The following is a 25102-nucleotide window of genomic DNA, read 5'->3' on the forward strand; positions in this document are numbered from 1 at the left end:
TTTGTTGCATTAAAAAATGTGCTAGTTTGAGTTGTGCCGAACCGAGTATCATTTGTTTCTAGAAAAATTCACTGCTGTGGAAATGAATTAGTTTACATTGAATATGTGATGGTTCAGAGAAAGGGATATTAACCCAATTTGCATTTCTCCGAACTGAAATAAATTACGGCCGTGTTTGCACTAGTTGGGTCAACTGGATATGACTGGGTAGACCCGTAGTAGGGAGGGCTTCCCCGGGCTCAGAGGGTTACAATAGGGTCAATGTGTGCAGATCAAGTTTCCTCCAAATCGGGGTTTACTAACCTCTTGAGAGGACTGTGGGCCCGTTTTGGGGTCTGTTGAAAGCAGCTCACATGCCCGTCCCACACAGTTGTGTACGGCTCGCAGCACTGTCCAAGTCTCCCAGGCTGTAGTGGGCCAAGTGTGAAGACTGCCTGTTCCGAAGGAGCAGTGCCCATTGTCTCATGCCTTGATCACAGCCCTGGCTGATCAGAGTCCAATTTCCGTGGCCCCTCCCATCCATGGAAACAAAACAGGTCTTTGCTTCTGAAGGGGGGGTTAGCCAAAGACAAGGCCATGTATGTGCTCAGAGCTGGGGGCCGTGGGCATTTCGGACCCATTCAGAACACGGTCCCAGCTGTGAGGAGGAGCTGGCTGTACCACCTGCAATTTGGAATTGCTTTGGTGGGTGGGCCCACCTGGCAAGCCACAGCCCCTTCCTCCTCCACTTCTCTCTGCTCATGCCTGCTGAAATCACACGCTGAGCCAAATTGAGTGCTCCCCAAGGTCAAGGAGTTGCTAGTGTCTGGGATCCTCCAAACCTGGCCTTGGCCTGGCCTCCAGGAGTTCCCCATTAGTGTGGGAAGAGCACAGAGCTGTTAAGCTCTTTAATGCTGGACAAATGGGGCATTAGCCAGAGGCAGGCAATTTGTAAACTCTGATAGCATATAGGAACAGCAGGTGACTGTTGTAGATGGACACCAGTGGTAAAGGTAAGTCCAGCCGAAATGGAAACTAGAAGTATTCAGAGAAATGTGCCTGGAACGTGTTGTTAGCTTTTGTACCAAAAGAGCTTCAGCTTCTCCGAGTCAGGGAGAGAGCACGGGATGGAGGATGGAGGGTGCAGAAAATCATCTTACCTTTCACCCAGTGGAAGGTGGCAAAACTAGCCAATCAGCACCCCACGGCCAGAGAGCCTTCCTTACTTTTATTGGAAAGTGGAAAATACGCAACAATGGGATGATAAGCAAAGGCTTAATTTAAACAATAATTTTAGTGGGGGGGATCCCTCTCACATCACCTCTCTGCTTAAAACCCATCAAGAGTGCTTCCGCAGTTTCAGGGTGAAGCCCATACTCCTGAACCCAGTGTACAACCCACTTCTCCCTACTTGACCAGGGGTACTGAATTTCCTGAAGGTATTGTGTTCTCTTTTATCTCCAAACCTTTATTTCTGCTGCTTTGTCAACCTGGGGCACTCTACATTCCTCCTCATGAATGTCATGTCCTCTGAACAAATTTTTCTGGCCCATAGAAAAATTTGGGGGCTTCTGTGCTAAGGCCAAGAGGGACCAGTCAGCCAGAGTGTTCCTGGGGGCAGAGACATGCCTGAATGACTGCTGGTTTTCTGTGGCCAGCCAGCCATACAGGAGGAGCTTGGTAAATGCATCTCTAATGCATGCATTCACAAAGTAATGACTAAATGAAGGACACGGCAGTCTCATTGTCCTGAATTCCATCCAACCCGTTGATCACCTCTACCACATACAATATGACTTGTGTTCACCAAACCTCTCTTACATAGGAGGTGGGGATAATACCATCTACCTGATGACTTTTGTGAGGAAGAAATGAGTTAATATACATAAAAAGCAATGCCTGCCACTCAGTAAGTGCTCAGTGAATATTAGGTATTGTTTTCCACAAATAAGTTGAGACAGACCAAACCTAGTACTTCCTGGACACAAGAAACTTCACTAGTGGTTAGAATCCCAATTAGCAACTAGTTAATGGGAATGCTTCTAGAAAGTGACCTCTAGGACACAGTCAGACTCAGACCTGGGACCAGGAATCAGATGTTTGGGGACCATCAGGACACAAGAAGGCTGGCAGTGTTGCCAGGTGTTGAGGCGGGGTTGGAGAATGGTGGTCAGGCAGGGATGGAGGACACTCCTAGCAGAGCTGGTGCCAATCTCTGGCTAGGCTTTACTTAAGTTAGGGGAAGGAACTCATGCTGGGTAAATGAGGTAATGAATGTGCAAGTGCTTTGCAAACTGCAAAGTGCTATACAAATGTGAAGCATTATTGCACTCATGTACTTCTTTTCTTTGTACTCCCAGGGATTCCTAATGAGGGCTCCTTTTGAAAGTCCTAAACTGGCTTTAGATTAACTAAAGGGAAAGGGTGTGTGCAGTGTGGTAGGTAGGTGTATCCTGAGCGTAGCAGAAGTACTGACTGGGAAAGGAGGGACTTGCTGGCCGTAGGAATCAGGACACGAAAAGGTTGAATATTGTGTGGTGATTAATCCTTCCCAACCTGGATCATTTCCCAGGTCCAGAGCCATTCTGGAGCTGTTCAGACATGTGAGAGAGACAAAATGGCCAGTGCTGAGAAGGATGAGAGCAAAACTGAGGACTCTTGTGGCTGTGAATAAAGGTGGAGTATCCCTAGTTCTTGAGTCTGTGCTTCTCAGACTCAAGTTACCCAGGCTGGCCCAGGCCAACACAAACCATTTCCATCTGATTTGTGCAAGGGATGCAGACTGGCCTGGAAGAGGGAAGAATCCTGACCCCTAATGCCCTCAATGATCTCAGCAGCAGGGATTCACCAGGCTGATTTGCTTCTACCTGTGTCCAGCATACTCCAGTGCCTTCTTTCTCACCCCACAGCCTTGGTAACCAGGCAAACACACGATACAGCTCTGTATCAGCAAGATCTGGCCAGCCTGGACAAAGGAGCCAAGGCAAATATTCTTGAGTTTACAGTTAAATTCAATTTGCTCATGTATACAGTCATATCTCAGAGATGTTGCGGGTTCAGTTCCAAACTACCGCAATAAAACGAGTATCGCAATAAAGTGGGTTGTAATGTTTTTGCTGGTGGAAAGTCCTGCCTTCAGTTTGTAAAAATGCAACATCTGTATAAAGCATAATAAAGTGAAGCACAATAAAAAGAGATGTGCCTATGTACTTGTATTTTTGCCAGGGACAGAGTAGCCCACCTAGAGAGAGTCACATGAAATCTGTCTCCTACCCCAACTAGGGTGTGAGAACAAAACCTTGGATGATTGAATGGATAATCATCAGGATAATGTCTGTGATTTTTCATGAGAGTTGTGTCTTAAACTCTTGGGAGCTATCTACACCATCGACTTCCTAAAGCACTAAGCTGGAAACTGCAAATAACTCTTGAGCAGTGAAGCTTAAACATGAAGCAAGGTTCGTGTCCCCAGGTCTGTTTGTTCACTGCTTCTACCTAGCACCTAGCACAGTTCCTGGTAGGAAGGGGTCAAATATGTTTGTCCAATGAGTGAATGAATGAATATGAGTGGAGCATCCCACAGCAAATTTCAGTGGTTTCAGCCAGTATTGAGGCAGGTTCTTTGTCCAAATGTTAGCTGATTTTCACATGATTAACCATATTCAATCATTTCCCCAAACAAATGGCTATGATTCGAAGAGGCTGTTGAGGACATGGAGGGCAATGTAGGTGGTTGAAGAATTCCGTAAACTGAGGAGAAGGTCAGGGAGTGACCGTGGCAGGGTCAGTGGACAGTGAAGACTAGAGGGATCAGATGTCTAACTTGCACTATTTTAGCCACTTGTTTTGTACAAGACTTTCTGAGTTTTAAGAAAACCACATTTATCTCTCACTCCCACTACCCAAAAGGGCATTTAAAAACTGCACTTGGAATTAAAAATAATTTTATTGAATTTATTGGGGGTTATATTGGGCACTAAAATTCTATAGGTTACAGGTGTACAGTTCCGTAATACATCATCTGTGTATTGTGTTGTGTGTTCAGCGCCCCAGGTCAAGTCTCCTTCCACCACCATTTATCCCGGCTATGGACTTGGAATCGAGGGAGCAAAGGACATCAGCTGTTGTCTGGTCCTGCTGCTCTGAATTTTCAGAGCATATCAAGATCATCTGTGAAATTTTAGGAACTGCAGCTGTCCAGGCTCCATTGAGTAAACCTACTCAATCCTAACTTCCAAAAGTAGAGCCCGGGGTGTCGAGTTGTTAAGCCTCTGCAGATGATTTTGGTGCTCCGAGCATGAATAGCAGCAGAGTTTTATATTTTATCCAAGCCATTGAGTACTTGTGCGACATGAGAAGCATTCCTTATTTAAATATGGCACATCCTAGTTTCTTAGAATGGGCCCCCAAAGTGGTTTCCACATCCCACATGCCCTCTAATCAAGCTAGAAAGTAGAGGGTCCCGCAAAGAACAGCATGACCGTCAGCTTTGGCTGTTTTGGGGTTGGTTATGCTGCTAAGAGCATGGGCATAGCACAGGCAAGTTTTCAGATGGAGGTGGAAAGAAAGGTAGAGCACAGGGCTTTGGCCAAAGGGGCTGTTCCGGGCAGAATGCCTGTGACAGTTCTCTGAAAGTGTCAGTTGCAGCGTATTTTGGGCCTAATTTATTCTTTCACTCATTTCCCCTTCATTCACCAGTTGCTTGCTGAATGCCTACTACAAGCTATAGGCACTGCAGACACCACGGTGCACCCAGCAGCCAAGTCTCTGCCTCATGGAACTGATAGTCTGGTGTGGGCTGGGGAGGTAGAGGTAATGTCAGCAAATAAATAACATTTATACAGATTTCAGTAAGAATGGCAGTTAACAGAGAAATCTTCCGATTTCTATTCACACCGTTTTGACTTCGCCCAACCTTCTATTAAGTCAGTGGAAGTGGCCTTTTGTGTTCCATGATTCACAGGCCAATCGTGCCTTGTTCCTGCCCAGAAACCCCCTCCCATGAGCTCACGGTCCTCCTCCATCTCTCTCACCTTTTCTGTATCATTCACACTTAATAATTGGTAATGCTGAGTGTTTTACAGATAGGCAGCTGCGGTCTGAACCAACCTGTCCTGGTTCAGAGGACCAGTGGGTGGGGCTGACGGGCTGGACGTCAGGCTCCGAATGGGCCTTGTCCTTCTCCCTCAAGGCTCTCCCCACCTTGGCTTCTCGTGAGCCCCAGGGAAGCTTGCCTCAGTTCCTCCTTTTTATTTTTTATTTTCTTTATTATAGTCAAGACGTCAATTAACTTTTCTCTGTAGAATGACTCTATTAAGCAAAAGTTTGTGCAGTATCCAATAAAACGTCAGATCATATTGAGCATACGTCAGGTGACACCCGCAGCCCAATAAGTTATTGTGTGTAAACGCTACAACTTTATTTTGGGAAGAATACATGTGTACTATCAAGCTGTTTTATGGATACGCGGAGTGATTGATTACAGCACACGGAGCTGTCGCAACAAGATAAACTCAGATAGAATAATCTGTGGATATTTAGGCTTCAGCAATTTGTTATCCAAAGACGACTCTAGAAGTGATCATTCCTTTCATTTCAGCGATTTCTCTATGCCACACCCCATAAAAACTCACTCCCAGAGAGCTGACATGTGACGTGGGGGTCCCTTTCAGGCTAGTGTCTTCTTTTCTGGTTCCTCGGAAGTGAGCAACAGGGAGTTGTTTTTGCCATCAAAGCATGACCGCAGCTGCGACTTGGCCCAGAGTGGGCAGGTGTCGGGGTTGGGAGCTGGGGTTGCTGCCCTTGAACAGCCTCTGCTTCTAAGCTAACAAACAAGAAGCAAACATGAAAAAAAAAAAATAGCTGTGATTTGTCTAGTGCATAAAATAGTTTGGGGAAAATGGATTACATCAAATAGCAGACTGTTTTGCAGACCAGCCCCAAGCAACTTGTTGCTAAAAAAAATAAAATCACTGGATGGAATTTATCAGCAACTTTTCAAATAACCATTTGTTTGTAAAACAGAGTTGGTTGAATGAATTAAATCAAGCTTAAGCCCCAGGCCTCTTCCTCGAAGCCATTGCTATGTACATGGGGGATACAGTGACCTTCTCTTGGTTTCTCTGGGGTCTGGGGCCGCTCTTCTTATAATCAGTCACCAACCTGCATTCCCTTGGATTCCTGTCCTGAGTTATGACACTTCTTTCACTGTAACAGAACTTTGCATGTGTATAGAGAAGACTCCTGGCTCAGTGGAAGGAAACTCTAGCTCTAGAGGCTAAAGCCCTGTGTTGGCATCTCGGCTGTGCCTCCCACTAGCTCCTTGACCCCAGCAAGGTATTTGCCCTGATCCACAGTCCCATCAACTGAAAAGCAGAGACAGTGGTACCTGTGCTACCCACCTTGCACGGTGGTTCTGAGAAGCAAATAAAATATTGGAAAACACTTTACACACTGTGTGATTCTATTCGAGAAACACTTATGAAGCCACTAAGCCACTTCATTTGCTTTGGGTGTGAGTATGGTGACTTCTTTTTTAATTTTTCTTATTAGTCACTTCAATAAGATCTCAACTGCTCATATTATTAGGAAGTACAGTTCCTTATTCCCTATCCCCCACCTGCAAATTGTCCCAAAAGCAGGGAGAGTGAAAACTGAAAGCTCTGTCTCTGCATGACACAGCTTCTTGGAGGGCGCTGGTGTCTTAGCTGAATCCTGGTCCACAGGACCTATTTCATCTGTGAGTTCCTGCCTGGTACCCTGCTCATGCCCTTGTGGGTCCAGATCCCCATACCCACAACCATTTATGGAGTTTTCCATACTTTGGTCCTTGTTCTCACAGGCTGAGCCATTGTTTCTTCAAAGTGCTTCTGCAGCGTGCCTGGGTCCTGAGGCATTTCCGGTTTTAACTATGTCCTGTGCCAAAATCACCTTGTCCCTATGTAACTCCATAGGCCATAGAACTGATTCTGGGTCATGAATTCACATCACCCCTTTCCTCTTAAGCTGTCTCCTTTGAGGCTCCAGTCATCCTTCCTTGCCAGAGGGCTTGGCAGAGAGGCACGCTGAGTAAGATCAAGGACTCTGGAGGCTGGCCTGCCTCACCACTTCCCAGCACTGTGACTTGGGGAGAATTACTTAGCATCTCAGTTTTCTCATCTGTAAAGTGGAAATAAAACTGGTCCCATCTCTATGAGATGGGTGCTTTGAAAAGTAAAAAGTAACAGATATAAAGCCCATAGTAGACTGTCTTGGCATGAAGTAAGCAGTACGAAAGTGTACTAGCCATTATCTAGCCTGAGTGATCACAGTGTCCCACATGTCCCCTCACTTGAAGCTTGTGCTGCCTGGGATCAAGATATGGGTTGTGTCCCCTTCAAAAGGCTCTTAGGCTGCCAACACAACTAATCCTACTTGGTGCATGTCCTTTGCCTCATGAGATGCTTGCCAAGAATTCGACCTGCTAAAGTGAAATAAAAAGGGACTGAGGAGAAGCTCTATCAGGTAGCTTTTGCTGCGTAACAAATCACTGCAAAATGCCATGGTTTAAACAGCCACCATTTAGTCTGTGCTGCTACGGGTTGACTGGGCAGGCTGTCTGTGCTGGGCTGGTTCAGCTGAGCTCCCCTGGATTTTCTCATGTGTCTGTGGTCATGGATGGGTTGGCTGGCTGGCGACTTCATGATCTAGGGTGGTCTCACCCATCTGTCTGGATGTGGACAGGCCGTTGGCCAGGAACTGGCCAACTGTCGGCTGGGTTACCATGGTTCTTCTCAGTGGGGGCTCTCCACTTCCTGAAGGCTAATTCACAGGGTTGTCTCAGGCTTCCAAAGGAGGCAAGATAAGAGCTACAAGGCCTCTGCAGCCTAGGTTTGGATGTCAAACATTCTAGTCATCAAATTTACTTCTTGATGGAATACGTTTTGTTGCCAAGAATTTGTGGTTACTTGTAATTAATCACAGTAGTTAAACTTTTTGCTTAGGGCAGTGGGGTCTTCCATAGTTTCCATTTGCATTCTAAGAGGGCTAGTGAGTTGACCTTTCCTAAGAGTACACACACACTCTCTTTTACAAATTTTAATTTATCAAACACTCACTCTTTGCCAGACACATGGGGCTACACAAAGATAGGGCACTCATAGAGTACTCATGGAGGTGATGGGAGAGAGGCTGGCAGTGCTGTGCTCCTGTCTGGCAGGCTCTTTAGCCTGGCCTGGGGAAAAGGGGAAGAACTTCCCAAGAAAGCAAAGGTAAGGCTGACTCTTGAGGATGACAGGAGACAGCACTGTTTGGGGGTGGAAGGAGTAGAACACAAAGACAGAAATGAAAGCTATAGAAAAAGATGGCCCAGTCCTGCTCCTTCAGTTACAAGTGAGAACAATGAGACTGGAGAATGTCCACATTGCCCCCACATTTAGTGGAAAAGAAGAAAGCTGGGCCTCCTGACCATCCTGTCTTGATTTGTACCAGGAATTAGGTCACCAAATAGTGCTCTCCATCAAGGCCACCTTCGAAAGGTTACTCACAAACTTAATTGTGTTTCCCCTTCAGGTGTCTGATTCCACTCTCCTTTATGAGAAGTTCTGCGTCCCCTTTCACTCCTGGCTCCAAATCCCATGTATCTGTAAAAGTGAAGATCTGCTCTAGGATAGGCAGGTGAGTAATCCAAATAGATGTCTCTACTTTGCGCTGGCTGTGTGGCCTGTATACTCATGTGGCCAACTTGGCATCTCTAAGCGATGGGCCATGCTTTGTCACCAATGCAACATTTCATGCTGTGTGCAACATGTCAGAAGATACAACCATGAAGAAAGTTTCATCAGATACTGTTTTGTTGCAAGAAGGTTCAAGAGACCATAAATCAATCATTATGCTTCTCGAACACTAGCCCTTGGATCTTGCCTTAATCAGAAAATCACCTCGCTGAAGGGTGTTGGCTCTCCTTCTGGCCAAAATTCCCAGGTGAGAACCTGGGCTGTCCTCAGTCAGACAAGCCAACCATGATTCCCAACCCTGGCCATTGCACAATGCTTTTCTTTATAGCCTTCAAAGCGTTCTCAAGTTTGCCATTGCATGGAATTCTCCCAAAACTCTTATCAGGGGACCAGATAGAAAAGTTCTAATTTAGGGGATGCAGAAATGGAGATGCAAAGGTGTTAAGAACTTGGCTCAAAGCCTGCTAGTCGTGAGGGGCTGATCTAGGACACAAGGCCAGATCTTAGGCCTGTAAGTGCAGAAATTTCTTTGAGAAACAGCAAACAACCGTTGGCTTAGCATCAGATGGCACCCTTAGGGTCTCCTGGGCCCTGGTACAGGTTTTACTAAAACCAACCAGCCTAGGTGGTGGTACTTTCTTGATCCATTCTCTTTGATTTGACTTCCATGCACATGGACTGGTGCCTGACTACCACACCCAGGTTAGCCTTTTAACCCCACCTGGCCTTGTGTGCACCAGAATGCTTTGCTGGTGGGAAGCAGAGACTGCAGGGCTGCTATTGGTGATCATGGATGCCCTGCAACTTCTACCCTCCTACAGGCCGTTCTCTGGGGGGGGGGGGGGGGCAGGCCAGGAATCCTAAAGCCATGGCTTATTGAACCAAATCAATGCACACATATTGCCCAGCTGTTAGGCATGGAGGGAGGGCCACTGGAGCTCCCAGGGAGAGCAGGGCTGGCTTAGAATATTTGACAAGGGGATGGTGATTAGACTCCCTTTGTGTTGTTGAGAGCAGAACTAGGGCAAACCGCTGTGAGTGTCGGGAAGCAAATTTTAATCCGCTGCAAGGAAGAACTTTCTACCCCTTTAGAGCTGTTCAGAAGGAGAAGATTTCGTCGTGAACGATCGTTTATCTGTCATTCATGGGAGTTGCCAGTCCCATTGCTGAAGAGCAAGAACTGACTGAAGAGGCTTTTTCAGTCAAACTAGAGCTCATCAATTTTTTCTTTATTAGGCCCAACCATTGGTCCTAATTTTAGATTCTGGAGCAGCATCAAATAAAGCTAATCACTCTTGCACATTTTACAAGAGGGGCTTATAAATGAGTTTCTAATTGGTGGAATTTTAGGCATGGTTATAAAGTGAAATGAAGAATTTCAGGCCAGTGGGGAGATATTTTGGGGCAGTGTAGTCTTTTCAGAACCCTTAACTCATGCTGCAGAGCTGACCAGCTATCATCCTGGATTGGATGAATGTATGAGGAATTCGTTTAACTTTTTGTTACTAAAGGCCCTTTTGGTGGAAACATAGTGGAATCAGTAGGGGCTTAGAAGTTTCCTCTGAGTCTTGGGTAAATGCCCCTTTTAGATGCTGAATATGAAGTTGAGGCTTCTGACTTAGGAAATGACTATGCTGGATAGGGCAGGGGAAGAGGGGGCCATGAATGATTCCTGAGGCTTCTTGTTCCATTTTCTGGGGGATCTTTGTGGAAAGAATGGAAGCTATTAGTTTAAGCTTTGCTGATTGCACCCACAGCTGGACCTGAGAAGAATTCCACCAGTTCACCAAGCCTGTGGTGCTGGACATGGCATGTCTGCCTGGCTCCTTCATTTGTGACCACTGTTAGCTGAGAGCAACACTCCACAGCACCCAAGAGCTAGTCGAGTTTCCCACTGGAAGTCACAATCAAAGAGAAGTACCACTGACAGCAAGGAGGGTCTTAGCATCTCTGGCTCATCTTTCTATATCACTTCCCTCCTTTCTGCCTCTTCTGTGTGCACTGTTTGGACCACACTGGGTCCCAAGTACTGTGGAAGCAATAATGGAGTACTTTAGTTTCCACTGAGTGCTAATGACTCACTCTGTGTAGCCTCTATGCCCAGCCCTGTGAGGGTGGACCAATCAATTCCCTAGATACTTCCTGTTTTCTCAGTCTTCTTTCCAGCCAGTCTACTAACCCAACCAATATTTCTTTCTTTTAGATGGTAACAGGGAAACACAACCTGGACTTCTAGACATGCATTCACCCACCCATCCATCCATCCATCCATCCATGCACCCGCACATTCATCTATCCATACATGCCGTTGTTTGACAAGCACTTACTGAGTTTTGCCAGAGAGTCAGACACTGTGATAGGCACTGGGGACACACTCAGGGCAAAATGAGGTCCTCCACCACTAGCTGAGAGGACTGCAGATACACATGTTCAGTATGAGACAGCTGGTGCAATGTAGGTTCGCACAAAGGTCAGTAGGACCCAGGGGAGGCCTGGCTGCAGGGAATTGGGATGGGGCAGGAATCTAGGAAGGTGTGAAAGGAACCTGGGTAGTTTAGTCAACATTTTTTCAGACAAACAAGTGGTCAGGAAGAGCTGTGTGCAGGGAAGCCCTGTTCGCAGGTAAGGGACAGCACACTATGTTTAAAGAGAGGTTCTGAGAGGGTGGGGTCCGTGCCTGCTTTTGCTCCTTGCTGTGCATGTGCTCTCGGTGGACTATTGCTCTTTCTAGAATACACAACTGTGCATACAGCATTAAGTTTATACACCTGAATTAAATTTTTACTTTCTATCAAACTACTACCAGTGCATGATTATAGAATTTAAATGGATGACAAGACTTAAAAAAAACCCCAGTACTTCCTTGGCCTACCCACCCTTACTCCTGAGGCTTACTCCCTGGAAACAATATTTTCAGCATTTTAAGCTCTTCTTGCTGGCATTTACCTTCATATTTCTAAATAATATTATTATATTGCTCTATCTTCAGGACATTATCTTTTCACTTCCATCTGCAGAGCAGTAGGCTTTCCCTCTCTGAGCCGACACGCCGTGCCTGCTTTTTCTTCCATTCTCCCAGTACGGTTGTATTGCAATTTTCTGTTAAGTGAATTTTTAGGATTTTCATATTTATATCTATGAAGATACTCACAAAGGAATGAAAATATGATTATTTCCTTTCTTTTCCCCCAGTTTTATTGAGATATAATTGACATACAGCACTGTGTAAGTTTAAGATGTACGGCATAATTATTTGACTTACAAATATAGTTATCTCTCTTTACCTGTGGGGGATACATTCTGGGACCCCCAGTGGATGCCTGAAACCATGGATAGTAATAAACGCTGTATATACTGTTTTTTTCTATAAATGCATACCTATGATAAATTTTAATTTATAAATTAGGAACAGTAAGAGATCAACAATAACTAATAAAATAGAATGATTATAACAATACACTGTAATAAAAGTTTTGTGAATATGGTTTCTCTCTCTCAAAATACTTTTTTAAAAAAGATTTTATTTGTTTATTGTTTAGAGAGAGGGGAAGGGAGGGAGAAAGAAGAGGGAGAGAAAACATCAATCGGTTGCCTCTCTTAGGCCTCCAACTGGGGGTCTGGCCTGTAACGCAGGCTTGTGCCCTGACTGGGAATTGAACCAGTGACCTTTTGGTTTGCAGGATCCCCTAACCCACTGAGCCATACCAGCCAAGGCTCAAAATATCTTATTGCACTGTACTTACCTTTTCACTTAAACGAAGTGACTTATGGGTTAGGGTTTTTTATTTTTGACATATTTGAACTGGCAGCATCACTACTCTTGTGCTTTGGGGCCAACGTTAAGTAACATAAAGGTTACTTGAACAAAAGCACTGCTGTGCTACAATAGTTGATCTGATAACCAAGATGTTACTGACTAACCGGCAGGTAGTGTATATAGGGTGGATTTGCTGGATAAAGGGATGATTCATGTCCTAGGAAGGAGCAGGACAATGAAAAATTTCATCATGCTACTCAGAGCACAATGCAATTTAAAACTTATGAATAGTTTATTTCTAGAATTTTCCATTTGATATTTTCAGACCTTGATTGACCTTGGGCACCTGAAAGCATGGAAAGTGAAACCGTGGATAAGGGGGGACTACTGCTTTGTGAAATAATTCCATAATAAATTTAGTAAAGATCCATCATCTTATACAAATAAAAAATTATTTTTCTTGTGTAAATGATGGAACACTTTACAAATTTTAATGGCATCCTTGCAAAGAGACCATGCTGATGTACTCTCTATCTTGCCCATTTCAGTATATGTGCTGCTGAAGCGAGCACTTACTTCCTTTCTTAAACAGCTTTTTGTTTTTCCAAGAACTAAAAGTCGTCAACTTTCATAGTTTGCCTAGATTCCTATATACGTGGCGTTGATTCTCCCTCAAACTTTCCGATGGTGCCACTAAGATACCCTAGAGTCTAGGGGTGTCAGACTTATTTTCACCGGGAGCCACATCAGCCTTGCGGTTGTCTTCAAAGGGCCGGATGTAACTTTAGGACTGTCTAAATGTAACCACTCCTTAACTAGGGACAAGGAGCTCAGCGCTGCCACAGGGTAGAAACAAGGTGCCTGGCCAGATAAAATAAGGTGGAGGGCGGGATTTGGCCTGTGGGCCTTGTGGTTGCCACTGTGCCCTCTTGGGTGGCTGAGCAGTATTGATTTTTTTGTCTCAAAACCGTCCCTCCGGGGGCCCCACCCCAGCTCTGTTTGACTTAGACCCGCTCTCTGTGGGTACCAGGCTCCTCTCATCTCTCAGTGCCCCCTGCACTGCTCTCCGCTCATGAGCTCCTCCTTCCTGGATCTCATGTCCTTTTTGTTTTACTCCCTTGCTTTGGGGAAAATACTCTTAGGAACTCTCACGAAAACAAATGTGGGGTAAAATTTTAGATGGCTTGCATATCTCAACGTGTCTTCATTCTCTCTTCATATTTGACTTAGCACTTGGCTAGATACAGATTTTCAGTATGGAAATACGTTGCTCCACTGCAGCGTTTTTCAGCCTTTTTCATTTTATGGCACATGTAAACTAATTATTAAAATTCCTTGGCATACCCCAAAATGTATACATTTTGCTGATCTGACAAAAATAGGTATAATTTAGATTTATTCACACCAGGCAGCTATTGTTGTGTTGGCTGTTGTCATTTTTGATTTAACAACCAAAGGGAAAAGAGGTCAGTGCCCCCGACTACATGAAATAATCAAGGATTGCATGTTTTAAAAATTCTTGAAGTCCCCCAGGGCACCATAGTGCACTGGCTGCAAACCACCTCTGCACTGGGATCTAGGCCCTGGTGTTGCTGCCGGGAAGTCGGATGCCCTCCTGACTCTTAGCCTCGTGTGTTGCTTTTGTTTCCACCCCTTTCGGAAAGTTTTTGTGTCTAGTTTTACCCCTTAGAGTTCATGATGATGTATCTAAGTGTGCATCTTTTTTCATTCATTATATTTGACCTTTTGATGAATCCTTCACATCTGGAATTTCAGTTCTTCAGTTATAGAAATCTTAGCATTTATTCTGTGTAATTGCCTCCTTGTTCTCTCTGGGCTCTTTTGCTGAAATTTCTGTTAAGAGACTACAGGACCTCCTTGATGGATGCTCTAATCTTTCTATTATTTCCTTCTTTTATTGTGTCTATTGTCTTTTGTCTACTTTTAAGAGTTTTTTTATAGAAATCTTCTAGAAATCTATTTAATTTTTTACTAAGATTATTTCATATTTAATACTTATGCGCTCTTTTAAATTTTCTGGCTGTTCTTTTACAATAGCTTTCTGTTCTTGTTGCATGGGGACCTATTTCATTTTTCTGGTGATATTAGTAGTTCCTTTTTAAAAATAATTCTTTTCCTGCCTGTTTTACCTTTTTTTCTCTAAGTATTTTATTTCAACTTTCATTTTGTGTTAGACTTTTTCTTCTATGTCTGCTGATCCTTGGCTCCCTGTTCGTGTTCAGGGTGAGGAACCGTGTTACTAACTGGAATTATGTGGTCGTGGGTGGTCCTTTTTGAATAGCCTTCAGTGTGAAGTGACTAGGTCCCGGAAATATTCTTAGCTAACTCACCGATGTCAAACTCTCTAGAGACAAGCCCTGTCACTATTTGTCTTGTTATCAGTCCCCTGGGAGCCCAGTAGGTGAAGGAAGGGAAAAGAGCTTCACCATTCAGTCAGTAGACTTCACTTTATGTAGCTGTTAGTTCCGAAGGGGGTAGGACTTAGGCCTGTCCCTTAGACCACCCGCATGGAGGAACGAGGAGGAGGGTACAGTTGTTGAAGGGGGCAGAGGAGCAGCCAGAACGTCAGGAAGAGAACTGGGAAGGGTGAGATTGTCAATGGCATTGACCGTGGCCCGATCAGTCAGCGTTGGGCACGGCTGAAGCTCTTCCATGTTATCGTGGAGGCAGAGCGGGGAAACCAAACGGCCCTGCGGAGACTAGACTCTCCTTCTCCCTCAGACCTTGCTCCTTCCATGGGTGTCGCTACCTTCAGTCCCATTTCTCCCAAAGGTCCTGAGTATATCCCGGAGAAACAGGGGACACAGACACACCAGCCATCAGTAGTGATTGACAGAAGACAAGAGGAATTATTAAATGTATGAAAGTGAAACAAATACTTTATTTAAGGAAAAGGAAACTTGGGGGTGGGGAAGCCTAATAAATAACTCAGTACAGCTGGCTTAAGCACTTTAAAGCCAGTGTCTGTGATAAGCAATGAAAACATTAATATAAAATGCTTCACCATAAATGAGTACCATTCAGCCTGATGTATTGCAGCTGAGCTGGCTGTCGGATGACATGCTTTTAAAGTGATGTTTACAATCAGTATTTTTTTTCCCTTTGGTAACTAGAAGGCGGCTGGAAGCTCTGCCAGGGTACGGCTCTGAGCCTTGAGAAGGTGGGTACCCTGCCAGACAGCTGGCATTCGTCTATGGCCCCATTCCCAGCCAGCTTGAGACAGGCAGGAAGGAACCCCAGAGCAGGGTGACGAAGGATCTGAGTCGAGAGCTCAGGGCCTGGGTCCAATCAATGGCCACTTGTGAGGTCTGGAGACAGTGGGTCAGGATTTCTGGGCTCTTTCTCTCCCCAGCCAGTCCCGGAGATGACAGAGTGTCTCCCAGGTGCTCGGAGACCATTGTCCTCACAACCCTGCTGAGTCTCCTCCTTCTCTGCCCCAGGCTCCCTTGACAATGGTGCCCACTGAGCTCCTCAACCCCAAAGATCAATCAAAATAAGTGTGTTTTTCACTTTGACATTTTACAATCTCTGAAACAGAAAAATGCCACCTGTCCTACCATGTCAGCATGGTGATGGAAGAACCAGATAAAATAACCACATAAAAGAATGTAAAGCCTTCTTTTTAATGTGTGGGTAATCTGATGATCATCATTTAGAGGACATCCTTCTCGTTAAGCAATAATAATAATAATAAGAGCAGTGCCTATTTGCTGTGTGCCGACTTCACGCCAGGCCTGAGCTGAGCAGAGGTTTCCCTCCAGGGGATGTGTCCATGGCTTCCTGTGGGCCCTGGCTCTGTGCCTGCAGGGACACCCTCCTCTTGGCCTTCAAAGGCACTTTCTTCCTCCCTCTCAGGGCTCCATCAGGATTATGCTTCTCCCCTGTTGCCAGCACTGCCCCTCTCTCCCAGGTTGCTGGCAGTTCTGCTCGCTGACTAGGGAATGGGAGCTGTTGTGTTTCATTTTGTTTCATTATCATTATTGTCCATGAAACAAATCACTGGATCCTTTTCTGAAAGTGTTCAACTGTCAGTCACTACGAGGAAAATAAACAAGACAGTGTGGATGGTGCAGGGGTCAAAGATGCCAAGAGTTCTCTTGGCTATCACTAGCTAGTGGTTCCTGAATCCTTTTTTTACGCGATGACTCCATAGTTCCCCAAAAGGGGCCGAGAGCCTCTCTCACGGTGTCTTGGGTCTCACTGACAGCCCTGACGACTCAGGAGCAAACCCATCCCGTGCAGACTGTCTGAAAGCCGTCTACTGCCTTGAGGGTCTGGATGCGCCTCACTCCTCCCAGTTTCCCCTCAGGTGAGGAGTCAGGCTGCTTCTCTGGGCCCCACAGAGTTTCTCCCTGGACTTAGAAAACCTTGCACTGCTTCCTATTGGTTTTCTATAGCTTCTTTCACAAATAACCACAAGCTTAGTGGTTTAAAACAACACACATTTATTATCCTACAATTCTGGAGTTCAGAAATCAGACGCAGGTCACAGCGGGCCAAAATCTGCATGTTGGCAGGGCTGCGTCCTTTTTTGGAGTCTCTTGGGGAGACTCTTTCTTCCATGTTGCCTTTTCTTAGCTTCTAGAGGTCACCCGAATTCCTGGACTCATGTGCCCCTTCATCTTCACAGGCAACAATGGCTGGTTGAGTCCTCCCATCCCCTCCTTGTGACTCTGATACTCCTGCCTCCCTCGTTCATCTTTCTAAAACCTTTGTGATGCCATTGGGTCCACCTGAGTAACCCAGAAAAATTGTCCTGTTTAAGGTCGGCTGTCAGCAACCTTTATTTCCAGTAGCCACATTCCGTACCTTCTGCCACGTGAGGGAGCATATTCTTGGGGTCTGGGAATTAGGACACAGCCACCTTTGGGGAAGGAAGGCTGATGGGCTTTATCCTGTCTACCACAACTCTATGCAGTTGGCTTCTGCTCCTGGAACTTCTCCCCTTCTTCTCAATATAAAAAAAGATCAGCTGTAAAGACTGCTTCCACTCCCAGGTAAAGCTGGTCTCATCACCTGAGGTTGCTAGATGGACATCCACACCAATTTCTCCTGAGGCCCTGTGGTAGGCAGGCGCCACCTCTCCAGGAGAAGCCATTGCCCAGCAACCAGGACCCATTTCTGGGGCTTCACACACCCTCTGTCCCTTTTAGACATCACTGCCAACTCACACTCTGGTCTGAAGGAGCCTCTGTTCACAGCACAGGGGTGCAGCTGAGGGGATGATGGCCCTGAGTACCACAAAGGGACCTGCTGCCACCTCTACTCCCCCCATGAGGATTGTATGATCATGCACTCCAGTGTTCCACTCCTGGGAGGGCCTCTTAGGGATATCATCACGTGTCATCTAAAAAGTGTTTGAGTAATCAGAAACAGGAAATATGATATATTTACATAGTACATATGTGTATCTCTATACATGTGTGTGTGTTTCTCTAAGGAGAGGGGTAATTTGTCAGCCCCCTCTAATAGGGAAGGCCCGTGCCCCCCCTGCATGTTCGTGTTGCCATTGTCCTCAACGGTACCGTCAGGCCGCTCTAGGACTCTGTTCTGGATCCACCACTAGGTCACTTTGGACATGGGACTTCCTCTCTCTGAGCCTCCGTTTTCTTGTTCCCCGAATGGAAAGATCTAGTGTGAAGAGTGAGGAAAAAATGTACCAGATGTATAATTCTGTACTCCTTCCTTCTGCCACTGGCTTCACCCTGCTCCTCTCCTAACTCAGTTATCCATTCTTATTTCTCATTGTTTTTATCGCATTTCATTTATTTCTAAAGGGCCCTGGAATAACATGTTGCTGTTTCCAGGTCCTCCCCTCCCCATCCCCAATGCATACACACACTAGACAGAGATGTGGAGATAGTCTGGAGATACCTCAAACTTTCTGCGTCAAGCATGGTTTGCGAATAAAGAGGAGCTAACCCCACAGTGAGGGCACAGTGGGGTTTAGGCAGAGGGGATTTTGGGTGGAAGAGTGGAAGACCATTGGGTCCCGAATCATCTAAATTAACCAACCATTCAGCTCTCTAATTTAAGAGCCCATTCCCAGGCCCAATAATGTGTTTTCCCAAGCTCTTTCTTTTTTTCTACAAGGGATGGTGAGAGCTAAGCAAGGGCCTTAGACCAGGGCTGCAGCAGTGGGTTTGGTGGGGGCCAAAGCCGCCCCATCAACTCCTTTCCCTACCAGGAAAACGTACGCAGAAAGTACCGGGCAAACTCAGCTCTTCTGTGGTCCCTCATCGCCACTACACTTGTTTTCAGATCACGATTACAAATTTGAACTGAACAGATGTGTTATATGGAAATGCTTTAAATTATCATTAGGAACAACTCTTGCATTAATGGTAATAAATCCATACTTGCAGTCACTTCTGATTTCTGCCTGTTTGATAACTTGAAAAATATAAATTCTGATCTGGTGTAAATTTGGGTAATGGATTGGAGGATTCCTTCCTTCACTATTCTGCTCCTGTCTCTCCTAGTCCGCTTGTCTCCCTCCCCAGGCCAGCCCCACAGCACCATTTAGGAGTGGAGCGCAAATGTCCAATCACTGAGTCTGACCTACTATAGGTCTGCTATAATCTTGAAGGATTTAGGTACACTCAGTGCCCCTTGCGGAGGCTCTTTCTCAAATGGCTCTCAGTGATTCCTGCCTCCTGGTGCTCACACCCTCTCTGTGGGCTGGCTCTAGTGACTTGCTTCTAAGGAATGGAACACTGCAAAAGTCATGGTTTATCGTTGACTGAGATTAGGGTATAAAAAGCTCTGATTCTTAACTTGCTGGTCTTCTCTCCTCTTGGTCTGCTGGCTTTGATGAAGCAAGCCGGCATGGTGGAGAGACCAACATGGCAGAGACCTGAGGGTAGCCCCTGATTTTAAGTGCCCCGAGAAACGGAGGCCCTCAGTCTAATGGCCTGTGAATGCGCGAATCCTGCCGCTAACTGCTCTGTGAGTTTGGAAGCAGATCTGGCCTCCCTGGAACCTTGAGATGAATTGCTGCAGCGGACACTGGGAGGACAGCCCGCGGGAGAACCTGAAACAGGAGACCCAGCCAAGCCTTTCTCAGATTCCTGATCCACAGAACGTGGGAAACCACAGAAATATTAAAATAATAAATGTTCATTGCTTTAATCTGCTACGTTTTGGAGTAGTTTGTTATGCACCAATAGATAACTAACAAACCCCTAATGTTACTAATCTGTAAAATGGAACCATTCCCACCAGTCTGCCTAAGGATCCAGGAAGTATGGGGCATTGAGTCACAATAAGGTTCAACTGAAACCTTATTCTGGTTGCATCAATAATAGTCAGTCATTGATTTATTCCATAAATACTTACTGAGCACCAATTATGGTTAGATGCTGTACTGCGAACATAGGCTATAACAAGGAACAAAACATCCTTGTTTTCTTCGATGAGGTCATGGTCTCTATGAGGGGGGTGATATATAGTTTAGAAACAGAGTGAAATATAATATATTAAATGTTCTGAAATACCCTCAAAATGGTTTGGAAGCCCAGATGCCAAATACAAAGTCATATGATAAAATTGTTCACTAAAGTAGTGAGAATTCTTGAAAATATCTAGGCATTCCCAACTCTCTCTTTTCCAGTGAGAACACCAGCAAGAATGAATGGATTTAAGAAGAACAGAAGACTCTTAGGTACAATCTCAACATGTGGATGAGATGGGCTCTGGTGTTTTGAACTCAAGTCCTGGGACATAATTTCAACAGGGACCCCCATTCAACCTCACTGTTCCAGGCATACTCTTGGAATTGGCCCCACAACATATTTTGTTTGCAGAGCACCTGTCCTTTAACAAGAATCCTGATCCTTGGCAAGTTTGTTGTGACTTCTCCCCTCCCATCTGACCTCCAAGAGCCCCTGGAATGCTCCCTGCGTATTCCAGCCCCAGACTCTGGTTTGTTTCATGTGTATTGCTCATTAACCAATTCATTCCTGTATTCAACCAAAAGAAAATGAAGGCTTCAGTTCCTCCTAGGGGTGGCGGGGCTAGAAAGGTGTTGAAAGTCTGTTTAAGGAGTACCCAGCTTCACACCAAGACAGGAGAAGGAGAGTTTTGTCTCTGCGTAAATTGAACCAGAGGCCCACACCCTCATCACTGATCACAACAGAAGGTTAGAGAAAACAGCCTTAGAGAAAACAGCAATTCAGTTAAGACTGTGCGTAGCCTGTGTCATAGCTTCCTTACTTCCATCCGGATGAGACTTGGTTGGTTCTCTTTACCTCTGACCACTCAGTGATCCAGGATTAACTGTCTGCAGAATAGCTCTGCTTGGAAATTTCAGCTCTGCTGCCCTCACAACCATGCAGACCCCCCCTCAGCATCATTTCAGTCCCTGCCCATCCAGGCATAAAGTGTCTCAGGGCCTTTGCACCAGCTAGTCTGTGCCAGGAATGCTCTTGCTGTGTATTGGCAAGGCTTACTCACTCTTCCACTTCAAAGCCTTGGTCAAATTTCAACTTCATATGAATCCTCCGATATCCTGATTTAACTTGCAATCCTCCCTCCCTCCCCGAACCTGGAGTAATGCTTGTAGTCATCTCTCAATACTGTGTGGTTTTGGAATGAAGGGGAGAGTTGAGCAGAGGTGGGAAGGCCATACATTATTGTTGTCTGTGGTAAAATATACACGCCATAAAGGTTGCCATTTTAACTATTTTAAGTGTACAGTTCCGTGCCAGTAAATGCATTCACACTGTTGGGCAGCCGTCACCACTCTCCATTTCCAGAACTTTCCCCGTCACCCCAGATGGAAACCCTGAGCCCTTTAAATGATACCTCCCCAGCTCCTCTCCTTCCCCCACACCCTGTTCTGCTTTCTGTCCCTGTGAATTTGACTACTCTGGCTACTTCATATAAGTGGACGCACACAATATTTGCCCTTTTGCAACTGGCTTATTTCACTTTGCATAACATTTTCAAGGTTCATCCATGTTGTAGCAAGTGTTAGAATTTCCTTCCTTTTTTAAAGCTGAATAATAATAGTTCTTCACAAGTGAATGTTACATTTTTGTTTACCCATTCGTCTGGTGATGGTAGAAGCCTGTATTTTTTTCAGAGATGATGCCTACAGGAGATTTTTTTGAGAGAACAGGTGGGCTCAGTCACCCCTTGTGTTTCTCCTGAGGTGTAAGAGGCACCGAGTTGTCTCTCCCTCAGCTTTGTGGAGCTTACTCAGCAAGGAAAGGAAATCCTGGACAATTAGAAGTAGTCCCAAAACTTTGGGTGTGAAAATATATTTCTTTCTGTAGCACCACAGGGGAAACTGGAGATAAAATTTAATGAAAGTTGCAAAGATGAGTTATCTACTTTATGGTCATAAATAATGGACAAATGGACTCTATGTCCCCAAACATTATTTATATAAATTCTTCATCGAATAGGTGACTTCAGGCTACATGCTAAAGAAATAAAACCTGAAATTAAAAATAAAAAACAATAGTCAGGAACAGTTGAGAAATCACCTTGTTGGAGAACCCAAGGGGACTTCCGCTCAGGTCTGGTGTGAGGTGCCAGAGCTGCTGGGGACTGGCAGAACCCTGGGGACGCGCCGGGTGGTGTGTCTGGTGCCCTGGAGGGGACTCACGCTCAATCAGGAACGGCACCTCCTCTCTCACCCTTTCTTGTTCTGCGTTGTTCTGTTTTTCACCTAATAATGTACCCAGGGATGGTTGTCATTTTAAAGGGACACATGCAGTTTTATGTTTTGAACTTGAGGCCCCATATATAGTGTTTTTTCTCGGATGTGTTTGGTACAGTTCTGGGCACTAAGGGTGCTTTTTGAGACAACAAAGTGAGTCTTAAGCATCCTCCCACCTACCTCCTGTGGGCCTGCCTCCCTCTCTCCACCAGCTACTAAAGCCCGATCCAGCATACAAGGGTAGCCACCTGCTTCCTCCCAGGCGAGGTCTTCCTCCATTCTTCTCCCTCCCTGAAGACAGGTCAACCTGGCTGGGTGTCTGTCTAACTGCCTGCTTTTTACTGGTGTGTTGTGGGGGAAAACATTTAACTGTTAACAACGTTTAACTGTTTACTTCTGTGGAAGTAAAGAGGAAGACTAGTGAATTCCAGGGGTGGGGTTTGGAACTCGCAGGACCCATCTCTCCGAGCACCTGGGGACAGCCTGTGACCACTCCTACAAGCAGCACGGGTGGATTTGGAGGGGAGGAGTCTCCAGTTAGGACTCTACATGTGCTCTCCAATAGAAACATATCAGAGTTTAGGGTACAATTAGGACACAATTGCACTCCAGGTACATGGGCCTTTAATAGGCTTCTGAGGGCTGCCAGGGCACCTAAGCCCCATGTGCAATATAGTTTCTATGGGAAAATACATTTTTGAGTACCAGGAAACTGACATTCACTCAAACTTTTGGAACAGAGCCCACTCTTAAGTAGGAGACTACTTGAATGCCATATTCACAGCTAAATTACATACATAGGCCTATTTTTAAGACATATGCCTATTTCCAAGACACTCCGTTTATGTAACAATGGGAATTGGAAGAAAGAATTGATAGAAGTAGAAATCATGTTCTCAGTGGGGGGCGGGGGTAGATGTGAACATTCACTGTATAGAGCACATTTAATTTTACACGGAAGAAGAGTAGAAGATGCGGAGAGAATGCCTAAAATAGTCTTTAGGTTTGTGTGATTTGCTCCACATGGGCTTTCCTTTCAGCAGCTCCATCTGCATACAGTTCTTAATTTTGAGACCAACAACTAAATTCTACCGTCACAGAGAAGACTGAATTAAATTAAGAGGTTAGGGTATAATCAAGACCTGCATTTCATGGGGTTTGCCCGAGCTGTGAAGCGCCTTCAGATTCCTGTCTCTCCTTGATCTGTGTATGATGTGTGATGAGCTCTCTGAAGGCAGAACCGGAATCCCTTTCCCCACAGGGGCGCTACCTGCAGGAGCTGGCGGGAGCTTTGCCTGGGACTGGGTCTTGATGCCAGCTTTCCAGAGCGCTTGCTCAGTCACTGAAGGCCCACATCCACATCCATCGGTCATCAACCCAGTGTTAAAAACCCTGGTTACCCTGAGTCTAAAAGTGACTACATTCGCTTCATTTTACTTTGCTTCACATAATTGTACTCTACCCAGTAATTCATGGAGTTCAATGAATTCATTTCAGTTTAACTCCTTTAAATCGATAACTCGAATCAGCTTCAGTAAGAACTGAATTCAGTGCCCCAAACATTGACTACACTGCTTGATGGCTGGCAGTATGTTCTTAACTATGGAAAGTCACGAAGACGGTTCACTTGGACTTTGGGTTGGCAGAGAGCTGTGGGATGTACAGGCTCCTCCTCTCCAACTGTGTATATTTTATTCATAGACTGCCCTTGTATTCTAGACAAAAATAACAAATGTAAATGCTGTTGTTTTTCAGTTATGAATTTAAGAAACAGAGTTTTTGTTCTGATTCATGCATCGTGTTTGGAATAGAGTAGTTGGTGTCTCACGACAGCAAGAATGATAGGGAGGAAGAGGATGGACTGGCGCCTGAATTCCTGGGGGACAGCTGGCACTTCCCCATGCCAGCCAGGGCATTCACAGCCATTCCCCGCGCCTCGCTGAGAAGGTGGCTTCTGCATCCAGGAAGGGAACGCTCACGCAGTGTGTGCAGCTTCTCCACGCCTGGCCTTCTCATTAGCACACGGCTGTTACCTGAGGACTGAGGACCATTTGCTCAATTCTAGAGGATAGATCTGTGTGCCGATAGGAGGGGCCCTGAGGGAAGGAGGGCATTTGGTGTGGATGCTTTCTGGCATCCTGCTCATTGTGGGGGGTGAAGGGACTCCAGCAGAATGGCAAGAACACTAGGCTCTGGGTTAGGAGGCCTCACCTCTGGTTCTTGCTCTGTTACAAAGCAGCTGGGTGATGTTGTGCAGATCACTGGCCTTGTATGGGCAAGCTGATCACCAATGTGCCTTTTAAGTCTACAGTCTGAGCCAGTGGTGGTATTTAGGGGAGAAGAGATGAGCTGCCTGTGTCCCCAAGCCTCGCTTCTGCCAGCTCCACCCGTGGACAACTGGAGCTGGAGCAGGCTTCAACCTACAGCTATTAGGCACCTCTGCCCTGTGAGTCAATTGAAGCTGAAAGAGATGGTGAGGTTGTAGCCCTAAATGTCATTGTTAAAATTTTCCCTTCAATACCAGTAGCCTCATCTCTAGCATCAGCACTGTCATGGTAGTATGAATATGAGCCAGGCTCATGTCTCACTTATTATCTCATGTAGTCTCACAACGGCTCCATAGGGAGTTACTTTCCCCGTTTTTCACATGAAGAGCAAGCTGGATTTCAGCCCACATCTACCTGATTCTGAAACTTGTCCCCTTTAGGCCCAGTGACACACATTCAGGGTGGTTTTCTGTCACTGTTTTCTACCTTGCCATCAGTTCTTTGGAGGAGACAGAATGTTGTCTTAAAGTCCAGGCCATCTGGGTTTGGCCTTGACTCTCTGGCAAGTTTCTGCCTAGATTTGGTGGGCTGGGACTCTGTTCCTCATCTCCCAAGTTGGTGGCCAGCTTCTGGCCTAAACACCCTCGTGTCAGGACGCTGCCCATACCTGAATTTTACAACACCTGCCATCTGGATC

The 25102-nt window shown here is 45.6% G+C and overlaps 1 non-coding gene across 1 annotated transcript; it reads right to left on the reverse strand.

Annotated features, from left to right (window-relative positions):
- Window positions 1–12915: 12915 nt before the first annotated feature.
- On the reverse strand, window positions 12916–13022 carry LOC118980686 (U6 spliceosomal RNA). The gene has a single exon (XR_005065189.1). It is a non-coding gene; the product is annotated as a U6 spliceosomal RNA (small nuclear RNA).
- Between the last annotated feature and the right edge of the window lie 12080 nt (window positions 13023–25102).

Source organism: Sturnira hondurensis, unplaced genomic scaffold (genome assembly GCF_014824575.4).
Source record: "Sturnira hondurensis isolate 20B ecotype Veracruz unplaced genomic scaffold, ASM1482457v3 Scaffold0001872, whole genome shotgun sequence".
In the NCBI taxonomy this organism is placed as follows: Eukaryota; Metazoa; Chordata; class Mammalia; order Chiroptera; family Phyllostomidae; genus Sturnira; species Sturnira hondurensis.